Source organism: Ambystoma mexicanum, chromosome 2q (assembly GCF_040938575.1).
Source record: "Ambystoma mexicanum isolate Mex_15411 chromosome 2q, UKY_AmexF1_1, whole genome shotgun sequence".
Lineage (NCBI taxonomy): Eukaryota > Metazoa > Chordata > Amphibia > Caudata > Ambystomatidae > Ambystoma > Ambystoma mexicanum.
The window spans coordinates 187,234,317-187,256,836 of NC_090924.1; positions in this window are offsets into that span (position 1 = coordinate 187,234,317).

Consider the following 22,520-nt stretch of genomic DNA (forward strand, 5'->3'; position numbering starts at 1 on the left):
TGAATATAAGCATAATTCAATCAACATATCAGATTCACCTATGTATGTGCCACCTATGAGAGCCACAAAAGGAATCCTCTTGTGTTTTTGGAACCCTCTTTGCCATACCAAACCTTAATGCAGAGACAGTATACAAGGTCTCTATAGAGCCTATTTACCTGCCTAATTATGAAGGGGCTGGGCCCTTATGAAGAAAAACAGCCCCTCTTATCAAGAGTGTGTGAAGCTGTGTGAAGTTATGCACAAGCACAAGTAATGGATTCTCATTAAAAGTATGGTCTGCAATAACGACGTAGCCCGATTCTCATTAAAAGTATGGTCTGCAATATCGACGTAGTCCTGTGCTAGGCAACATCAAACACTGACCAGGAAACAGCCAGGTGAAACATTTGTCACCAGGTATGGTGGTGGCAGAGAAACAGGGCGAGGTGAGCGCTGAGTTGACAACAAAGCTTTGTACATGTAGAAGCAATTAAATGCAGTGATCTTGTACCATTTCGGCACAGAAGCTGAATGAGGACAAGTTGTGTAGAAGGCCTTAGTGCTAGCCACCATAGCCACACTTAATACAGTGACTGGGAACCTGATATCTGGCTAGGATATCTCAAAACGAGGCATGCTGCAAAGGGACAGGGGTGAATTGTGCTAGTTCTACATTGAAGGATAATATATGTTATCATTCAAATAGAGGGTAATCAATGTATTGACCTCCAACTAACAAAGGACAGATTCAGCCCTATGACATATCGACGCTGTGCCTCGGGTTGTACACATAGCCAGTGCTACTCACAGCGACTAACGCTCTGTAGATTGTCATAGCCAGTGCTACTCACAGCGACTAACGCTCTGTAGATTGGCAATGGTTGATTAATGTGTGGGACTTAAGGACACTTGATGGGTGTGGCCCTTCCTTGACCCACACTCCCATGCCAATAACTTTGCCTCTCTAATTGATAAAGCAGCACCTTTGTTTCAAAACTGAAACACATCTCCATGCGATTATTTGTCACTTACACGTGAACTACTCTAGGACATGATTGCGTGGCTAACTGACAAACAAGGAATTTAGCCAGACTTCTGAGTCTTCAGTTTCTCCCTGGTGGCAACCACGTGGCTTTCCTTCTGCCCAGGTTCCTTAGGGGTCACGTGGGCTCTTGTGGTAGGGCTGTTTAATGTCGTTCTCATGCTTAATTCAAATACTGGGATGCCTTATTCTTCTGTATGAGCTTTTATTAGTTCTATGTTGTGTTCATTTGTACTGTATAATAAAGATTATAACTGGCACCTGTGCAATGCATATGTTGTTCATTTAAATTATGTGGTATTAACAGTCTCTGTGTAGGTGTGTGTCCATGTTTGTTGGGTGCATGCATATGTTTATCTAACTATCTAGCAGAGAGTTTTCCCGGTATGTGGTATGCCATTTGTGGCAGGATTTGCCTTGGGTTTGACGTTTTTGAATTGACGGGAAAAGTACCAAAAAAAATATGCTGCAGCCAATTTGTCCTCCCAACTACTTTATTAATTTGGGCACTTTCCTAGTACAATTCTATTCCTACATCTTTAATGATGCATGCCACACGCTGACTTGATCCTCTCTGCTTAACCGCTGACACTCCTTGACCTAGAGGAAGTGGTATCAGAAGACTCCTTCAACGGAGTCGTGACTTCTAAATCTTCTGTCACCAGAGGCCAGGGACATGAAATCACAGACTGTGTGTGTGTGTTTTTTGTTCCTGCTCTAAAGTAGCAAACTCGGGTGTATGCATTCCTTTGGCCCCGTCGAACAGTTAGCATTTCATCTGCTACTGACTTTCTATTTGGTCGATGGCTCCGTCCCGATTACCCATCAGCCTATTTGAGGAGGGGGGCGCGCGCATTGTCGCGCGTGCATTTCGGGAGTGCTTTCGGAGTGCTGTTCTGCTCTGCGTTTCTTGCGAGACCACTCTGTTCTTCTGCTACGTGCCACATGTGAAAACTCGAACAGTTAGCCTTTCATCTGCTACTGACTTTTAATTTGGCTACGCTGTTACTATAATATAACGCTATTATTTGCCAGTTTTCTTGCTTTTAGTGGCTGGCTCTGCCCCATTACCTATCAGCCTATTTGAAGAGGGGGTGCATGCATTTTGGGAGTGCTTTAGCAGTACTATTCTGCTGTTCAGCTGCGCAGTAGACAGCACTACGGAGCTTTCCCCGACTTTTTGCCAGCTTTTCTCCCCTTGCTAGCCACTTAAAACTTTACACGGCCATACTTTATTCTGCTTTACGCGCTAAAGTCAGCTATGCCAGCAAATGTCGCTGACTTGCTAGAGAGATCATCATCTCTGACTGAAGTAATATCTGATCCTGATGTGCAAACTTGTCAACCTGGCAAAAAAACAAAAAAAAACACGCTGCGCGATCAAAATCAGCAGGCACTGATATCAGACAATTTTGGCCTTTAAGGAACAAGGAAATGTCGCCTGGTACATCTAACAGTATTGCTACGCTGTGCGCCTCTAATTTGAACACAAGTAAACACCCTCAAGAGTCTGAGCCAAATGTCTCTCCTTCCACTCAAGTCTCCGATGAAGATCTGCTTCAATGTCAAACGCAGGGTGAGTCGATGGAAAAGTCTGATTGCGGTCTTTCAACTACCGTGCTAAGTCAGCCACCCCCATCGACATTTCCTGCTACGACGAATGCCATGGTTCACGCTGCTAATAATTTGGAACACCCAAAGCTTTGCTCTGAAGAACTTAATGACACGCCATTGCACTTTGCAGGACCAATCCCTGGAAAAGCCGATTTGCTCGAATGATGATGTGGGTAAATCTGATATCAAAAATCCTGTGCCTAGAGCGATCATAATAGACCACTTGATAACGAATGATGTCATTGAAACACAATTTGATACTGTTGATGCAAATTATTTTAACTTGTCACACTCGCCTATAATGCACCGGCTGTCTGTTAATCCTGCGCTTAATTCGACAATTTCAAATGAAATGTCATACATACGACCCACCCCTAGGCCCTCATTTGGGTTTCAAAATCCAATAATACCGGCATATGAAATTTCTCTTGCTGCCATGAATAACAGCATTTTTGGCCTCACAAAAATCTACCAGCATCTTGAGGCTAAGACTGACCTTAAAATAATGGCCTAAAAAAACATAAATGTCCACTTCGACCAGGTCTTTTCAGAATTAAATCAAATTAATCTAAGACTGCAGGTCTCGCGAGGGACTCACCGGGACTCGCACCCGAGCGAGTCCCGGTGAGTCCCGCTTTGCCGCTACACGCTGCACGCTGCTGCAGTTCACTCTACTCTTGGATCTTGGACTTTTGGACTTTTGGATTGCTGAAAACTTCAACGCCCAGCAGGCCTTGTGTTGATTCCTGCTGGAGGCGGGCCTATTTAAGACCCTGGCCGCGCGCACCGCGCGCGCGCACCCGAGCGAGTCCCGGTGAGTCCCGCTTTGCCGCTACACGCTGCACGCTGCTGCAGTTCACTCTACTCTTGGATCTTGGACTTTTGGACTTTTGGATTGCTGAAAACTTCAACGCCCAGCAGGTGAACCTGACGTTCCTGCATAACATAAACTTTATACAAGGCGGACTATATTATACTTAAACCTTGTTTATGTTTACTTAGGCCTTGTGTTGATTCCTGCTGGAGGCGGGCCTATTTAAGACCCTGGCCGCGCGCACCGCGCGCGCGCACCCGAGCGAGTCCCGGTGAGTCCCGCTTTGCCGCTACACGCTGCACGCTGCTGCAGTTCACTCTACTCTTGGATCTTGGACTTTTGGACTTTTGGATTGCTGAAAACTTCAACGCCCAGCAGGTGAACCTGACGTTCCTGCATAACATAAACTTTATACAAGGCGGACTATATTATACTTAAACCTTGTTTATGTTTACTTAGGCCTTGTGTTGATTCCTGCTGGAGGCGGGCCTATTTAAGACCCTGGCCGCGCGCACCGCGCGCGCGCACCCGAGCGAGTCCCGGTGAGTCCCGCTTTGCCGCTACACGCTGCACGCTGCTGCAGTTCACTCTACTCTTGGATCTTGGACTTTTGGACTTTTGGATTGCTGAAAACTTCAACGCCCAGCAGGTGAACCTGACGTTCCTGCATAACATAAACTTTATACAAGGCGGACTATATTATACTTAAACCTTGTTTATGTTTACTTAGGCCTTGTGTTGATTCCTGCTGGAGGCGGGCCTATTTAAGACCCTGGCCGCGCGCACCGCGCGCGCGCACCCGAGCGAGTCCCGGTGAGTCCCGCTTTGCCGCTTCGCCGCGGCGCAGCCCGCACTCGCGCTCGCAGCAGCTTCTAGCGATTTTGCATACTATTGTTGCTGTATTGATCGTGTTCACCTACCTACTGTGTTCACTTACCCCCTCAGCTAACCTGTAATTACTGAGTTGCTAGATCCTATCCCCGCCCAAAAATGACTCAGTTACCCTATTCTCTACGGACTGGAATGCCAGTAAAATCTGTGACAGACGAATTTAACCCTTTGAAATCTAAAGACAAGACTAACTCATTAAAAAGCTTTTTCTCTCGAAATTGCTCCACCCCAAAACAGCCACCCCCAGCGAACCCATCGACGAATTTAGCCATGGTGGACTCTTGTAATCCTCCGTGCCAGTCAACAAGAGGAATGAACCTGTTATACCCTGCTAATCAGGCGGGAAAAAGACATGATGTCGCAGGAGTTGTTTATCCAAAAACAGCAGAGTTAACTGATCTGTCTCTTCAAACGCCTGAGTGTGAAATGCTGTTTTTGGCTGGTTCAAATAATATTACCTCTAATGCCATAACTTCAACTTCAATAAGTGAGCAGCCTCCGGATCACAAAAACCTCAACAACGACAAAACCGATTTAGTGGTAATTGATTTAGACTCTATGCACACTAGTTATTCAGTACAAACTATTTCAGAAAAATTATCATTCTCTCCAAAAATGTTTTCTAATATTAGCATGGAAGAGCCTAGTTCCTCCCCGTCATTTCTAGATCCCACCCCAAGGCACACATTAAATAGAGAATCCCAAATCAGAAAAACCGCACTTAGAGATTCGCAGTCCCCCCAAATGAGTAACAGAATTGTGGGCTTAGCATTGGAAGCTATGAACACAACTATGAACACACTGGTGAAACTGTTCGAATCACTTAATGAAAAGTTAAACACACAAAGTGCCCAGATCACGTCTATTATGGCATGGCAAGCTACTGTTGCTCAAGTGTCTAACTTAAAAGACATTCATGCGGTTGAGTCTAAATCCACCTCTCCCATCAGAATTAAACACCACGACAAGGCACTATCCCCTATTGATGCTGGTCACAATCGAGACGAGTCTCGCTTTAATGCAGAGACTCATGATATCACTTATGTAGTACCTTTTTTCCAAAAAATCATATTTGACCCAATGGCTTCTGTGCCTGAAGAATCGAACTCTCTACGACCCAGTGTAGAATTAAGCAATAAATCTATTTACACTATCTTTGCCAAACCTGCTAAGGGAGGAACGCCTGTTCCCCAACCTATAAGTCAAGCTTTAGGTAAACCACTTCAAAAAACAATTGTAGCCCCAGAAAAAAAGAAATCTAAAAACATAAAATCGAGAAAAGGGGACGCCTCGAACTCCGCAAAACAGTTCATTAATGCTCTTACCACCCCAAGACACCAAAAAAACAAAAAAAATAGCAAGTTGTCCATTGCCATTACAAAAAAATATGAACTTTTGAACCAAAAGCGACGAGAGAGAGGAGGAAATGAAAACTATCCATCTAACGCTTTACCTCATTCACCCCTAGATGGTCTAGTGGAAGCCATTGAGGGCCATGACCCTCTGATACCCACTGAATCGGCGCTCCCCCCCACGCTCGAGATTGTCTCCTCCAAAGAGCATACTAATTCAACTGCTTCTAATGAACAATCCTCTAGGGAAGCAGAAATCAAAAAGGCGGTTGAAGCTTATATGGCTAACTTTGTGCAAGCTCCCACATTGAGAGCCAGACAAAGAACCCTTGAACCATATGCGACTCTTGAAACCATTCCTAATGAAGACATCATACATGATCTAAACGATTGTTACAAGGCTGTTACCTCCAAAGTAATTCCTCCTAGCGAAGAAGCTAGAAGGGATGGCAATCCAAATCAAAAAAGCAAATTTGCGGATAACTCTCCAGAGAGTTATGGGCTAGAAATCGCCGAAATGGTTCGAGCACTACTGCCCAAAACCCAATCGAAGACTATAGCACAACCAATAGTCAAAACCCAACAAGTATCTGCCCCAGAGAAAAAACAATCCATACCCCCAGCAAAAGATAATAATCTGAACTCACTGATCATTGGATGTCGTCCAGCCCCTCATCCACAATTTCTTCTAAATCGTAAGAGTATTCTTGACATCTTCTCTGACATAGATGAGCTTGAGGACGTGAGCTCAGCCGATATTGAACAAGTTGAATTTATTGAAAAAAACATTCTAACAATCAGTCGCATTAAATTACGATCTCGCTTAGTTCGCAACATAATATGGTCTGCAAAAAATCAACTTTTTGATATGGGCTTTTTGATCACCCCTAACTTGACATTGACGAATGAACCCCATAAGGGCCCTACACTGGAGGTCGATATAGTGGCTAACTCGAGAAATGGTGAATGTGTACCTCAATGCAACTGTAAATGTAGCTGTGTGTCAAATAATTAACTAAGCCAACACCTGTCTGACAAGTTAATCCTCCTTGCCTCTTGGAACTCTTGCGGTCACTCTCACTTGTTTAACAATTATAGCTCTGATCTTAACCAGTTTGATATAATTATGTTGCAAGAAACCATGCTCACCAACTCCCCAATTTGGCAAGGATATACCATACATTTTACTCCGGCTATACGTGGCGAAAAAGGCAGACCGATGTCTGGCCTTTTAACTGCCATCAAAATTAGCCATTCCATTGAACTTATGTCAACTTATTCTTCAAACGCGTTTATGCAACTAACTATTATTTCTGTTTGCTCAACGTTATATGCTTTAATCAATATCTATTGGAATCATGTCAACATCCCAGATGAAACTTTTTTTAAAGAAATGATTTGTATGTTAGATTATATTGTAATGACACCAGAAATAGTACACACCATTATTGCTGGAGATCTTAATGTGCATCTTCTTTCCGCATGTATTCCATCAGAAAATTCTAGACGTATTCAATGGGAAGACTTGATGTCCTCACGGGGTTTTTGCATGCTAAACGGAGCTTGTGAAAGAGATGTTCCACCAAGTCACACGTGGCAAGGAGGTACACGAAGAGCTATCATTGATTATATATATGTTGACACAAAGTTGTTCATGAGTGGAGTAACCTTTAAGGTTTTGCCTCGCAGCGACAGCGACCACCTACTTTTATCTGGTCGATGGACAATCTCCGTGGCAAAATCATTAAAGCATGCAGCTGCTTATCCTGAAGTGCTGAGCACAAATTCTCAATTAAATCGAATCAAATGGCATGACTCAACAATACAACGTTATACCAGCTCATTAGCAGCAACATTCACCCACTCATGACTAAGTAGCACTTATCCAAACGTTTGCTACTATGATCTTATGCAGGACTTTGCCCCAAGGAATCATTATCCTAAACGACAAACCGCCTTGAGAAATCACGCATTTGATATAATGGTAAAAAAGAAAAAGACTGAGTTTCGCACACAAAAACGAAAAGCTAATCTCCTACCTTTCAAATATAGAATTCCAGTCCTGACCCGCCTTAAAACAAAATATCGAAACTGGATACGTCACTACCGGGCAAATCTCTATCAGAAAGATGGAGAGAACATGCTATCCATGACCCGGAACCAAAACACAGCTCAAATGTGGTCCACACTAAACTTAGTCTCATCTAATCCTCAAACATTAATACAGTCGCATAATGTATCCGAAAAAAGCTGGATCGCTCACTTTACTAAAATATACGCGCGGCCCACAACATCACCTGTAGGGCCTCCTTTTGACGAGATTACGCCATTTCATCTTAACTTCACCAAAGGCGACATACTGTACATTATCTCAACACTGAGCGAATCTAAGGCACCCGGACAAGATGGACTCTCGAATAAAATATTCAAGCGCAATCCGAATTTATGGGCGGATGCTTTATTCCAAATTTTTCAAAACATTATTGCTATACAATCTATTCCTGCTACATGGAGACACTCCATAATTATTCCAATATTTAAGAAAGGAGATTGTCAGCAGCCTCAAAGCTACCGCCCGATTGCTATATTAGACGCTCCAGGCAAACTATTTTGTCGGATTATTTTGCGAGAATTTAATGATTGGACATATCAGAAATCCAAAAGAGATCCTTTCCAGTCTGGGTTCATTAAAGGAATCGGCACTGCTCCAAATATGCTTACACTTAATTTGATCAAGCATAAATATGTGAATGAAAATCGTAATCTTTATATTGCCTTCGTTGACTTTAGCAGTGCATTCGATTCTATCGATCGACACTTACTATTTCAAAAACTTCATCAACAAGGGTGTCCTTCTTCAATCCTTACATTAATAAAACTTTTCCATTCCCACACCTCTTTGCAGGTAAGATTATCCCTAGAGGGGCTCCTCACAGCTATTATCCCAACAGAGCGGGGCTTAAAGCAAGGGTGCACCCTCGCAGCTACACTATTCAATTTCTTTCTGTTAGATATTGGCATGAAATTTGAGACTACAACCTCCGATTCACCCAAACTAGGTTCCCAGAAAGTGACATGGCTCCTTTATGCCGACGATCTCGTTCTACTGTCATGCTCTCCTTATGGTCTTCAAAACTTGTTAAACAAATTGCAAGAGTATGTGCTCGAGAATAATTTAACCATTAATCTTGGAAAAACCCAAATTGTTGTATGCCATAAATCAGTAATCAAAAAAACCTGTAGATTCACATGGACCTTACACAATCAAGAGCTACTTGTAGTGCCTCACTACAAATACCTGGGCCTCCCATTTTCGGGAACACTGAACGACGATACATATTGTGTCATACTTGATGCAAAAAATCGTTCGCTAAAATCACAAGCCAAAATCTTAATGTTTAAATACGGCAAATTTACACTATCTCACGTAATTACCTTTTTCGAGCAAAAGGTGACTCCAATTCTAATTTATGGAGCTGAGACCGTAGCACCAAAGTTAAGATCCTTTTGGGACCGGCTTGAATCTCAATTCTGGAAAAGCGTGTTGAGACTGCCTCAATCGACCCCAATTGCAATGATTCGCTATGAACTGGGAATAACTTCCATGTTTTGTCAAGTCCTATGGAAATTTTGCTCACTTTATCGGAAATGTTTAATTGGTGCCTCATCCCATAACATTTTGTGTGTGCTAGCTAACCATTTGATAACTTCTAAATTGAAACTCCCAAAAAAATGGTCTAAATGTGTATTAGATATATTAGTTAAAGCAGACATTACAATAGAATTATTGTTGACGAATCCAACTAAGGCAAAATTAAAATTGTATCACCATGACTGGATAAATACGCGCCAACAATGCCTAGAATATGTGGATTGTGAATTAGTAAAGCACTCGCATAAAAAAATTCGCAGCCCAGAACCATATCTAATCAAATGCCCTTCAAGCTATATGAGAACCCAGCTGATGCGTATCCGGCTAAATTTGTGTTCAACGAGACAGATCCTGGGTAGGAGGCATCTGGTGCCCCAAGATCAAACTTTTTGTAGACATTGCCTCAATCACCAAACAATTGAGACACTGAGACACTTAGTGGTTGAGTGTCCAGCTTTGAAAAATGTGAGGTACAAATTCTTCCACACAAAATGTAATTTTTACATAGAACATTCGATCGAAGAAATTTGGTATCACCTTCTGACCAATCCGAATCCCTCTGTTCAAATTGCATTGGTCCAATTTGTTAATCATGTGATCTCTGATCAATTAAGCTGAGTATGCAAGATTTGTAACATTTGTAACACTATGTACTTGATTATTTCCATTTTTATCTTTTATATCAAACTAACGTTTTTACAACAATCCTTTTTTTTATTTTTGGATTCATAATGTATGAAATTCTTGTTGAATTATTGATGATGTAAATAACCTGTTTGAAAGGTTGAATTCTTCAATCAAATCAATAAAAAAAAAAAAAAAAAAAAAAAAAAAAAATTCAAAACAATCCGCACTGCTGCAGCCAAATTGTTGCCCCAAGTGAGGTGCAAAAATTACCTAAAATGACACCCAGGGTGGAACCAATTGGGCCAAATTGTCAATTATGCTGGACACCAGCCATAAAACAACAGAAAGGAAGACCAATGGTTGGGCTTCTGGCTGCATTGAAAATAGATTTCCCTGGAAACATCACAATCTGGTAAAATCCGCATCTGTGCATCCAGCTGTTAAAGCTTGAAATTGACAATCCGTCGCACCCCATGGCACCCATATCTGCAATTCTCAACGTGTACTGGAACCTGCTACAATAAAGGAGGAGGGTTTTCATGAGCATGTTAATAGCCTATTTGAGGAAATAGATTCTGAACCCAGTGCTAGCATGACAATGATTGTGGTAGATTTAAATACACGCTGCCTAACCTCAATCAGTAACCCGGCGAGAGACAATCTGAATGCAACAAGCATTCTGATTGGCTCGCGCCAGGTCCCTACCCGGCCGGGAATCCCTCTGTCGGGATTCCACAGCCTTTGTCCCCGGCGGGGGGAGTGGCAACCCCTCAGCCAGTGAGGAGGCTCGAAGCGGGGCCATCCCCGCTCTGAGCCTCCCCGCGGCTGAGAGGCTGCCTTCGCCCCCCGCCGGGGACTCGGGTAAGTCTTTTTTTTCTTTTTAAATTCCTTTCCCTCCCTCCCACCCGCCCCCCCCCAACTTACCTTCTTGGTCCTGCGTCCCCGGCGGGGGAAGGCACACGGCTGGGGGCTTCCCTCGTCCCCCGCTGGGGACGCAGGTACGTTTTTTTCCCTCTACCCCCCCCGTCCCACTCCCACCCTCCGAACCCCACTTACCTTCTTTTTGATCCTTTTTGGGAGCGGACGCGCTGGGAACACTTGTGTTCCCAGCGCGTCCGCTCCCGATGGCTGCCATGGAAAGGGAAAACGGACTCCGTTTTCCTTTTCCATGGCGGCGGCCATTTGTTTTGTCCCGAAACGCTGCAGTGTTTTGCAATTTTTGCGGGCCAGGGTACTAATAGCAATAGAACCCTCGCCAAAGCTTCGCTCGGGTCCTTACCTATGGGCCCCGGGCCATTACCTGAGTGGGTAATGCCCCCGGCGCTCGGGTTCTATTGCTTAAATGGTACACCTATAACATCTAGGACAAGAAAATGGTTGAGACTTATGGAAGATCGAAATATGAAGATGCTAAATGGTAGCATCGAAGGGGATATTCCCCCTCAACCCACATGGAAAAACATGCATACAAAGGCAATCCTTGATTATGCTTTCATAACAACTGGCTGTTTAAATATGGTCTCTAAATGTACCATTATTCCGACAGTACTTAGTGATCACTACATATTGGATGTAATATGTATCTCTGTGCCTAGACATCATAGGGAATATTATACATTTCCTGTAGAAATAACGCAAGTTAGAAATGAAGTAAAATGGACAGAGTATAAATTAATAAGGTTGACTGAAACACTGTCAGGTTACAGAAACTTAAAAACACATCTACACAGCTAACAACATGACCATATAAAGGCTGTATCTCTAATCACTCATTGCAACTGCATCTGTTACAAGGGTGGAGGGAGGATGATGCGTTATGGTATTGGTCTAGAGGGAGGGATGGGGCATCTTGGTTGGGTCTGGATGGTTGGATAGGGGCACGCTGGTGTGGGTCTGGCAGGATGGGGCACATTGGTGTGGGTCTGGAGGGAGGGATATGAACATAGTGGTGTGGGTCTGGGGGGATAGGGACACTGGTGTGGGTTTGTGGGAGGGTGGGGGTACATTGGTGTGGGTCTGGGGGAGTGATGGGGGACATGGGTGTGGGTCTGGAGGGCGAGATTGGACACAGTGGGTTTGGAGGGTAGCATAGGTCATCTAGGTGTGGGATGGGGCATCCTGGTGTGTCTCTGGAGGGAGGTGGTAGGGGCACATTGGTGTGGGTTTGACAGGAGGGATGGGGCAAATTGGTGTGGGTCTGGGGGGAGGGATGGGGCACATGGGTGTGTTTCCGGAGGGAGAGATGGGGCACATTGGGTCTGGAGGGTGGCAGGGGACATCTAGGTGTGGGTTGGGAGGGTGGTATGGGGCATCTTGGTGTGGCTCTGGACGTAGGGCATGGGGACACATTGGTGTGGGTTTGATGAGAGGGATGGTGCACATTGGTGTGGGTCTGGGGGGAGGGATGGGGCACATGACTGTGTTTTTGGAGTGAGAGATGGGGCACAGTGGGTCTGGAGGGTGGCATGGGTCATCTAGGTGTGGGTTTGGAGGGTGGGACGGGGCGTCTTGGTGTGGCTCTGGCTGGAGGGGATGGGGGCACATTGGTGTGTCTGGGGGAGGGGTGGGGGCACATTGGTGTGTCTGGGGGAGGGATGGGGCATATTGGTGTGTCTGGGGAGGGATGGTTCATCTAGGTGTGGGCCGGGAGGGTGGGATGGGGGCATCTTGCTGTGTGGATGGAGGGATGGTGGCATTGTGTTGGGGTCTGCAATGGATAGGGGCACATTGGTGTGGGTTTGATGGGAGGGACAGGGACATTGGTCTGGGGAGGGATGGCGGCATCTTGGTGTGGGTCTGGAAGGAGGGGATGGGGCACATTGGTGTGGGTCTGTGGGGATGTGGGCATATTCGAATGGGTGGTTTTAGAGGGGGTCGGCTGGGGCTATCTGCATGTGATTCGGGAGCGGCACATCGGCATCTTTTGCAAAGGGAAGGGGCATCTTGCTATGTGGAGGGAGGTTGGGGGATTATGGTATTGGTCTAGAGGGAGGGATGGGGCACCTTGGTGGGGTCTGAATGGTTGGATAGGGGCACACTGGTGTGGGTTTGGAGGGAGGGATAGGAACATAGTGGTGTGGGTCTGGGGGAGGCATGGGGCCAGTGGTGTGGGTTTGGGGGCAGGGTTGGGGTACACTGGTGTGGGTCTAGGGGGATGGTTGGGGTACGTTGGTGTTGGTTGGGGGAGCAATGGGGGGACATGGGTGTGGGACTGGAGGGAGAGATGGGGCACAGTGGGTCTGGCAGGTGGCATGGGTCATCTAGGTGTGGGTTGGGAGGGTGCGATGGGGTATCTTGGTGTGGCTCTGGAGGGAGCGGGTAGGTGCACATTGGTGTGGGTTTTATTGAAGGGATGGGGCACATTGGTGTGGGTCTGGGGGAGATATGGGGCACAGTGGGTCTGGAGGGTGGTATGGGACATCTAGTTATGGGTGCGGACGGTGGGATGGCGCATCTGGTGTGGCTCTGGAGGGAGGGGATGGGGGCACATTGCTGTGTCTGGGGGAGGGATGGGGACACATTGGTGTGTGTCTGGGGGAGGGATGGTTCATCTAGGTGTGGGTCTGGAGGGCTGGATGGGGGCATCTTGCTATGCGGATGGAGGGATGGTGGCATCTTGTTGGGGTCTGCAATGGATAGGGGCACATTGGTGTCGGTCTGGGGGCACACTGGTGTGGGTTTGATGTGAGGGCAGTGCACTTTGGTGTGGGTTTGATGGGAGGGACGGGGACATTGGTCTGGGGATGGATGGTGGCATATTGGTGTGGGTCTGGAAGGAGGGGGTGGGGTACATTAGTGGGGGGATGGAGGCATATTAGGATGGGTGGTTTTAGAGGGGTTCGGCTGGGGCTCTCTGTGTGTGATTCGGGAGTGGCACATGGGCATCTGTTGCAAGGGGAAGGGGCATATTGCTATCTGGAGGGAGGATGTGGCATTATGGTATTAGTCTGCAGGGAGGCATTGGCCATCTGGGTGGTGTGGGTCTGGTGGGATGGGGCACATTGGCGTGGGTCTGGAGGAAGGGGGCACATTGGTGTGGGTCCAGAGGGAGGGGATGGCACACATGGTGTGGGTTTGATGGGAGGGATGGGGGACACTTGTCTGTGTGTGGGGGAGGGATGGTTAATCTAGGTCTGGGTCTGGATGGCACGATGGGGGCATCTTGCTGTGTGAATGGAGGGATGTTGGGGTCTGCAATGGATGGTGGCACATTGGTGTCGGTCTGGAACAGGTATGGGGAATCTGTTGGTCTGGGAGTGGATTGGGGCATCCTGGTGTGGGTAGGATGGGGACATCTGTGTGCATCTGTGGGGTGGGATGGGGCATCTTGGTGTGGCTCTGGAGGGAGTGGATGGATGCACATTGGTGTGGCTCTGAGGAGGGACAGAGCCTATTGGAGGGGGTCTTCAGGGAGGGATGGAACATCCTGGTTTGGGTTGGATGGGGACATCAGTGTGGGTCTGGAGGGAGGGGATGGGGACATTGGTCTGTGTCTGGGGGAGGGATGGGAGCACATTGTGGGTCTGGGAGGAGGGATGGTTCATTTAGGTGTGGGTCTGGATGGCAGGATGGGGGCATATTGCTGTGCCTGGAGGGATGGTGGCATATTGGTGTCGGTCTGAACAGGTAGGGGGCATCTGTTGGTCTGGAGGGTGGGGTAGGTCATCCTGGTGTGGGTGGGATGGGGACATATGTGTGCATCGAGAGGGTGGGAATGGGGGCACATTGGTGTGGGGGGTTTGATGTGGGGGCAGGGCACATTGGTGTGGGTCTGGGAGGAGCTATAGGTGCGTGGTGTGAGTCTGGAGGGATGGATCGCTTAGGTGTGGGTATGGAGGGCAGGATAGGGGGCGTCTTGCTGTGTGGAGGGACTGATGGTGGCATCTTGGGGCGGGGGTCTGCAAAGAACGAGGGCACATTAGTGTCTGTTTGAAATAGGTATGGGGCATTTGTTCTGGAGGTTGGCACGGGTCATCTAGGTGTTGGTTGGGAGGGTGGGATGGTGGCATCTTGGTGTGGGTCTGGGCCGGATGGGGCACATTTGGAGGGAAAGATGGGGCAAATAAGTCTAGGCCTGAAGGGTGGTGTCTTTTGTGTGTGGAGATGGAGATCTTTGTTTGAGACTGGAGGGCAGGATGGGAGCTTATTCCTGTGTGGAGGAAGGATGGTGCATCATGGTATGGGTCTCGGGGTTCGGGGGGGTTGGTGGCATCTTGGTGGGGTCTGGCATGGAGGGTTGGTGGCATCTTGGTGGGCTCTGGAAGGGAGGTATGGGACATTGTGGTGTAGGTCTAGAGGCATGTTGGCATCTTGGTGTGTGTCTGAGAGGGAGGTATGGGACATCTTGGTGTGGTTCTGAGAGGGAGGTATGGGTCATCTTGGTGTGGGTCTGAGAGAGAGGGATGGGGCATCGGGGGGTGGGATGGGGCATCTTGGTGTGGGTCTGGGCCGGATGGGGCACATTTGGAGGGAAAGATGGGGCAAATAAGTCTAGGCCTGAAGGGTGGTGTCTTTTGTGTGTGGAGATGGAGATCTTTGTTTGAGACTGGAGGGCAGGATGGGAGCTTATTCCTGTGTGGAGGAAGGATGGTGCATCATGGTATGGGTCTCGGGGTTCGGGGGGGTTGGTGGCATCTTGGTGGGGTCTGGCATGGAGGGTTGGTGGCATCTTGGTGGGCTCTGGAAGGGAGGTATGGGACATTGTGGTGTAGGTCTAGAGGCATGTTGGCATCTTGGTGTGTGTCTGAGAGGGAGGTATGGGACATCTTGGTGTGGTTCTGAGAGGGAGGTATGGGTCATCTTGGTGTGGGTCTGAGAGAGAGGGATGGGGCATCGGGGGGTGGGATGGGGCATCTTGGTGTGGCTCTGGACGGAGTGGATGGAGGTGCATTGGTGTGGCTCTGGGGAGGGACAGAACATAGAACACATTGGTATGGGTCTGGAGGGAGGGATGGGGCACATTGGTGTGGGTCTGGAGGCAGGGATGGGGGCTCATTGATTGGAGGAGGGATAAAGGCATCATCTGTGTGGAGGGAGGATGGGGCATCATGGTATGGGTCTTGAGGAAGGGATTGGGCATCTAGGTGGAGTCTGACTCGGATGGGGGCATTGTTGATCTGGAATGGAGGGACAGGGCATGTGATGAGGGCATGTCAGGGAATGATGGAGCATGTGGGTCAGGGCTGGAGCACTCTGGTGGGAAGGAAGGGGGCATCTGGGTGTGAATGGAGGGATGGGGTGTGTATGTCTGGAGAGAAGGATGTTGGTTTATTGGAGGGGTGGGAGCATATGTGTCAAAAGGATGGGGTAATCGGTGTGGGTATAGAGAGAGGGCCGATGGCGCCATCTCAATGTGAGTCTGGAGGCAGAGGTGAAGCATATGGGTGTGGCTCTGAGGGGTGCAGCATCCTGGTGTAGGTATGGAGGGATGGATGTTGGTTTCTTTGTGTGGGTTTGGATGGAGGGATGGTTGGCATGTGGGTCAGTAGGGAGGTGGCATTTGAATCTGGAATGTGTGTTTTGAAGGAGAAATCGGGCATTTGAGTGGGAATTGGGACATGTAGGACTAGTGTATCTGCTTGTGAGTGGGGGCATGAAGAATACCTGCTCCCCCTAACTCCCTCCAGCCTACTTCTGCAGGAGTTGGTCCTGATACATTCTGGTTACACCATCACCGTCTTGTGGCCAATGCTGGATTTGACTTTTATGGACTTCATTGATTCTCGGTGCGTCACCCTTTCTCAACTCTCATGCTGGACTTCCTTTGCATCTTGTACTCATGGTGGCCCTGAATCATGCTGTTCCCATCTTCATCTTGTATCATGGCTTACAACATTATGTGTTACTACTGACTTCTGCAATTGTATTAGCTCTCCCCTCTTGCTTCTCCACTCTTTTTGACTGCTTACTCTCTGTTCTCTCCTTTTCTACCTTGCTCCCTTTCCCTATCTCCTCCCCTCCTCCCCTTACTTTCTTCTATGCACTTACTCTATCAGAATTAACCCTGGACCTAGTATGATAGCAACCTCATCTGTCTCCTCCCGCCTCCCCTTGTATTTTTCCTCTCCCCACTACTACTCGATGTTAGGAAAGATTTCGTAATTGTAGGTAATTTTCCTTCCATGTGGCAACCCCTAAACTTTTTGCTGTTGTTTTTCACCTTGTTCTTGACTTTGCCAGAGAAGTGCAGCCTTCTGCCGCACTCCTCTGGGCTTTCGCTCCTTTCTTATGGGGAAACTGACATGCCCTTAAGACAGTCAGTACCGGGGAACGCTGTTTCCCGTAGTTTCTTTTATCATGTTGCGGCTTTCGTGCAACATGACACAAGAGGGCACTGTAAGCTAAGTTACAGCTCTCTTGGGTCTCTAGCCTTCTACAGGCCCTAGATACTCGTTTAGGATTGTATCTGATCGGTGCAAGTGATTCAGGGACGGGAATGGTGGCAGCGATCGTTCATTGTGTTTTGAGCTCCTTTTGGCGTTCTAAGCGCGTTTCTCGCGCTTAACCCAAAATGGTGGCCTGGCTCCCAAAATGGCCAGACCACGAGGCTCCTTTGTCCTGTCCGCTGACCGTCTTGCTCCCTTCACCTTCCCCAGGTCGAGCCGACCCGGGGCCTTCCTTATTTGGGCATGTACTTTCCCGCGAAACACGGATGCTTTCGCGGGCTTCTACATGTCTTGTGTGTGCCTCCAGGATGTGGGCTGGGATGTCTGGTCCCAATACACATCCTGGGTGCCAGAGAGTCTAGGGTGGTGTGAATGCCTGGGACCACCGTGGTCCGTGATTGGTCCACGAATGGTGTGAGTGTTGATGAGCGGATCTCCCATTGGGTCCCCTCCGTTTTGGCGCGAAGGGAACTGTGGATAAGAGGGGGCTGGAAACACCACTACCATGTCGATCTCCTGAGTTCTCACGAACGAAGGAATACAGGAGCCAAGTATCCTGCAACCAAGAGGCTGGACCGAGGAATCGCTGGTGACCCGCTGAAGGACTTCTCCTCTGCACTGCTGTCGCCTTGTGAAACCCTTTTCACCTTTGATCGAACCAGAAGGTCTGTACTGGTACTTCGACCCTTGGAATTGCGGGAACAGCTATTCTCGGCATCTTCACCATCTCCTGCCAGTAAGCCTTCAGAAGCGTCTCTGGGCCATCCAGCTCACTGACCAGCTTACACGGGAGTCTTGCTCTGTAACCGCCGCCAGGTTGTGTAGTATTTCGAGTCCTTGTCACTCTCACACGCTTCGTACACTTGGCGTTCCCAGGTCTGAAGTGAGCAGTGTACATTTGGTTTAGATACACACGGCCGCTCCGTTGCCCTGCTGTGGTAACAAACTGTGAGGGTTTCTTCGATTGGGCCGTCTTTTTACTCAACACGACGACGAGGCGTTCCCTGCTCTTCTGAACCTGGCAGCTGCTGAAACTGACGCGGAGAAGCCTGGGTCTGCTTGCATCGGGCACCGGTGAGTACCATAGCTAGGATCTGGTCACTCTCCTGCAGGAGCCCATTGCTTTTCCCCGCTGTGTCAAACAGCACCCTTTTCCGTACTCGCGCTCTGCTTCTGCCCACTGTGGAGGCTGCGCTTGAGTCGCAGAACTTGTTCTTCTTCTTTTGTGCACTAAACTGAACTGCCTGATTCCCCTCAAAGAGCTTCTCCTTTTGCCCGTTGGCACCAGCGCGTGCAGGTACTTTTGAGCACAAGGCTCCACTCTTCGCAGGGCTCGGACTTCCATCTAGTTAGGTGCCTCTGAAGGCGAACTGGGTCTAAGCATTATTGCGCACTGCCTGTTTTCCCTCCCTTTTAGGTGGACTACACATTTTGTGCATATAACGCTTGAGACTTGTTGTATTTGTATATATATTGTGTTGATATGGTATGTGTTGGTTTACTATCGTTATATTGTGATTTTCTCGCTACGGTCATTGTTTTAAAGGCCTTGAAATAAATGTGTATATATTTTTAATATAACAACTGTTTGGACTAGTTTGTAAGTGTTCTTGCTTTGTGTGCTCATTGCGGGCTTTCAGTCACCCTCACCCCTCTTGAGACCTAGTCTTGACCGCCGCGATCGCTACCTTGATTGGTCTGGCTCGTCCAGAGGTTACCCTGTTCCAAGTAATTAGGTTGGCCTTCTGAACGTCTGCGCCACCAGGACAGAGTTCAGAAATCCGTCTTAACAAATTGGTGTACAGCGGTGGGATACGACTGAAGGTATCCAGTGTTGCGCACGAACTAAGGCATTTCAGGTTATTCCAACCAGGACACGTAGTGAATTGTTGTAGTATAACTTTAAAAATGCCATAGTCCTATCTAACAGTATGGAAACAAATACCTTGTTAACTTTAAATGCTTCCAAATCAGAAACATTGAAAAAGATGTGTGCGGAGAGAGGTGTTTCCTCTCAAGGCACGAAATTGGAAATGATCCAAAGAATCGTGGCGTGGCAAGAAGCGCAGCTTGACGCTATAACTTCTGAGGACAGTGCGGAAGGAGGTGGGGCTGCTCTCACTGGTAGAACCGACGGTTCTGCCGCTGCACTGATCCATCGCGACCACGAGGACAGGGAGGACGAGATGTCTAATGTTTCCTCTGCCAGTGCTGATGGGGAGGCTATGCTTGAATTCAAGAAGCAAGAGCTGCGGTTTAGGCAGCAGGAGCTTGAATTCAGCATAGCCAAACTAAAAATCGAACAGGCAGAAAAACAAAAAGACAGGGATCACCAGTTGGAACTGGCCAAGCTTCAGTTTGCAAATGGGTCCAAGGGTCCTGGACATGGGTCTGGGGCCTCCTCTCATCCACGGTTTCCGAAAGATCTGCTCAGTGTGTATGAAGAAAGGAATGACATTATGGACTGGCTGAATGCGTTTGAGTATGCATGCGAATTTCAACAAGTTGACAATGCTGATAAGATTGCCTGGTTACTCAGCAGACTGCCCCATTCTGGCTGTAGTGCCATTATGGAAATGTCGAAGGCTGAGCGAGCTGATTTCGCAATGTTAAAGCAAACTCTCATTTTAAAGTTTGGGAAGACTCCGGCCCAATATTTGAAACGTTTCAGAGAGTATAAGAAAAAGGAAGGTGGTACTTGGGTATCTTATGTCACTGAGTCCTTGAAAAACTTAACTGGCTGGGTCGAAGGTTATAAGGTTTCTACCTTCGAAGGCATGATAAATCTTGTCATGCTGGAACACATTTTTGCATCTTCTTCCCCGGAGCTTAAGCAGCATTTGGCCGATTCGAAGGAGATAGATCCTAAGAAGCTGGCCATTGCAGCAGACTTATGGGTGTCACATTGAGTGTCCCATAAGGACAAAACTCATCCTGGTAAGCAGGAGGAAGGGAAAAAGTCCAAAGATAAGGAGGGTGGAGAATCTGATAAAGCTTTTTCTCATAAGGGCCACAAAAAGAAAAATAAGGGTAAGACACAAGAGAACTCACAGGGTAGTGGAGGTCAGCCTCCGAAACAGAACTTTGGTTACAATAAGCCTCCCTATGTAAACAGACCCAATGGATCTTGTTTTGCTTGTGGAGCAACTGACCACGTGAAGGGGGATCCCCGGTGTAAGGTTAGACCTTTGGGGGTTCACTCCGCTAATCTGGCCTTCTCCTCCTACGAGGAAGAAGAGATTACAGGAGCATCCTTCTCCTCAGACTCATTTCCCAGCGGGATAGAGGCTGAGGTAGTTTTAGTTTCCCTGGGTTCCTGGGAGCCTAAAGTCGCAGAGGCTTATGCTAGGATTCCGGATAATACCAAACACTACTTTAAAGACAGTGTGCTGATCAATGGAGTAGATACTCCAGCTCTTAGGGATAGTGGGTGCAGTCGCACTGTAGTGGATTCTACGTTGGTAGACTCAGAGGAAGTTGCCAGAGCTACTCTGATGCCCACTAAGTTGGCTGACGGCCCACTCTGTATGTTCCCAGTAATATCTGTAAATCTTACTTTAAATGGTACAGCAGTCAGGATTCCAGTGAGCATTCAGAGAAACGTCCCGGGAAAGGTCTTGTTAGGTAATGATCTCAGAGCTTTAGGGCTCGTAGGAGACACTGCCGAAAGACCCTACACACGGTCTCAAGCACGGGCAGCATTGGCCAAGACCAATACGCCGCCCCAGCCGAAGGGGAAACCCAAGGCGAAAGGAGTCGACAAGTCAAGACGAGGGAAAGAGAATATTCCCCCGAGCTCGCCTACCACTGCGGTGGAGGAAGTTGGTCAATCGCCCGGGCCTGACGAGGAGGTGGCGATGCCTGAAGTATTTGACCCCAACGATCATCCTGAACTAAAAGACTTGATAGTTGAAGGAGGTCCTGATAGGGACGAATTCAGTAAAGGCCAACGTGAGTGCCCATCTCTGGAAGGCCTAAGGAGACAGGCCTGCTCCCAGCTTGAGGGTGAACCTCCTGGGACGCATAGGATTTATTGGGAAGGTGGACTCCTGTATAGTGAGCCCACAGAGTCTACAGAAGGAGACCATAGGAGGTTGGTGGTTCCCCTTGCTGTTAGGCCCTTCCTCCTGCAGTTGGCGCATGAAGTTCCCCTTGCTGGTCACCTTGGTATGAAGAGGACCAAGCAAAGGTTATCCATGCACTTCTACTGGCCCAAGATGGGGGTGCAAGTAGAAATTCACTGCAGGAGTTGTGCCTCCTGCCAGTTGTCTGGTAAGGTTGGCGCGACAATCCAAGCTCCGTTGGTACCGCTCCCAGTTGTGGGGGTACCATTTGAAAGGTAGGGATCGACATCATTGGTCCCCTTGACCCGCAAACATCCTCGGGCAATAGGTTTATCCTGGTGCTGGTCGACCATGCAACCAGATATCCTGAGGCCATCCCATTGAAAACTGTAACTGCCAAGTCAGTTGCAAAAGCTTTACTTGGCATATTTACTAGGGTTGGCTTCCCTAAAGAAGTTGTGTCGGATCGTGGCAGCAACTTTATGTCGAAGTATATGCAGGCTATGTGGAAAGAATGTGGGGTCACCTACAAGTTCTCTTCTGCATACCACCCCCAGACCAATGGTCTGGTGGAACGTTTCAACAGAACGTTAAAAAGCATGATTGGGGCTCTGGAGGAACCTCAGAGAAGAAAATGGGATCTTCTTTTACCATGCTTACTGTTTGCCTACCGAGAGGTACCACAGGAGGGTGTTGGCTTCAGCCCCTTCAAACTTCTGTTCGGTCATCCCGTACGGGGACCCTTAGCCATTGTCAAAGAGGGATGGGAGATGCCCACTCCCCCTGTTACTACCAACGTAGTTGATTATGTGCTAGGGCTCAGAAAACGGATGGTACTTCTGATGGGCTTGGCTAGTGATAAATTGAAGGCAGGACAAGCGCTGGTGAAACATTGGTACGACCAGAAAGCTTCCCTCATCAACTTTACACCTGGTCAGCAAGTCCTGATCATGAATCCCATAAGGCCTCGAGCTTTACAGGACAAATGGTCAGGCCCTTACACAGTGGTGGAGCCCCTGGGTGAGGTTAACTATTTAGTGGACCTTGGAAGGCCTGGGCAGGCTCCAAAAGGGTTTCACGTGAATAGGCTGAAGGCT